The following is a 925-nucleotide window of genomic DNA, read 5'->3' on the forward strand; positions in this document are numbered from 1 at the left end:
GGGACACTCGGGGTGATCGGGGACATTGGGGACATCAGAGGGGACACTGGAGACACTGGGGACATTGGGGACACTGGGGACATTGGGGACACTAGGGACATTGAGGGGAATTGGGGACATTGGAGGCATTTGGGGACATTGGGGGCATTGGGAGGGTCAGGGCCATTGGGGACATTTGGGGACATCGGGGATGTTGGGGAGAGTTTGGAATAGTGGGGGATTACAGGGACATTGGGGACATTGGGAGGCTTTGGAGGGGTTACGGGGACATTGGGGATTTGGGGACCCTGGAGGAATTTGGGGACACTGGGGAGGGACATGGGTGCTGGAACCCCTCTGTCGTCGTGTCCCTGTCCTTGTCCTGTGTCCCAAAATGTCCCTTTGGTCCCTTTATCTCTGAATGTCCTGAATTCCCTCAGTGTCCCCTGATGTCCCCTGATGTCCCCTGATGTCCCCAATGTCCCCAGTGTCCCCAATGTCCCCAATGTCCCCAATGTCCCCAGTGTCCCCAAGGTCCCCAACCTCCTCCACCCCCCTGGACTCGGACCTGCCCCTCCCAAGCCCCCCGTCCTTGGTGTCCCCAAATGTCCCCAAATGTCCCAAATGTTCTGGATTCCTCTGATCTCCCCCAATGTCCCCGATGTCCCCTGATGTCCCCAACTGTCCCCAGCCTACTCGGCGCACCTGGACTCGGAGCTGCCCCCCCAGAGCTTCCTGGGCCCCGAGTTCCCCCCGGCGCTGACCCCGACGTCCCCGCGGCGCTTCTCGCCCGGCCCCAAGGAGCTGCTGCCCGACGACGACGTCCCCAGGTCTGTCCCCAAATGTCCCCAAGGGCTCTGGAATGTCCCCAGGGGTCAATGAGGGTCCCCAAGGGTCACTCAGGGTCACTCAGGGGTGTCCCCAAGGCGCTGCTGCCCGACGACGA

The 925-nt window shown here is 61.7% G+C and overlaps 1 long non-coding RNA gene across 1 annotated transcript in view; it reads left to right on the forward strand.

The window, feature by feature from the left end:
• The first annotated feature begins 651 nt into the window (after window positions 1-651).
• Window positions 652-925, forward strand: part of LOC115949257 — a 1,548-nt gene continuing 1,274 nt past the window's right edge. The window contains exon 1 of the long non-coding RNA XR_004082811.1: window positions 652-809. This is a non-coding gene — a long non-coding RNA (uncharacterized LOC115949257). The remainder of the gene's footprint in view (window positions 810-925) is intronic.

This window comes from Geospiza fortis, unplaced genomic scaffold, assembly GCF_000277835.1.
Source record: "Geospiza fortis unplaced genomic scaffold, GeoFor_1.0 scaffold819, whole genome shotgun sequence".
Lineage (NCBI taxonomy): Eukaryota > Metazoa > Chordata > Aves > Passeriformes > Thraupidae > Geospiza > Geospiza fortis.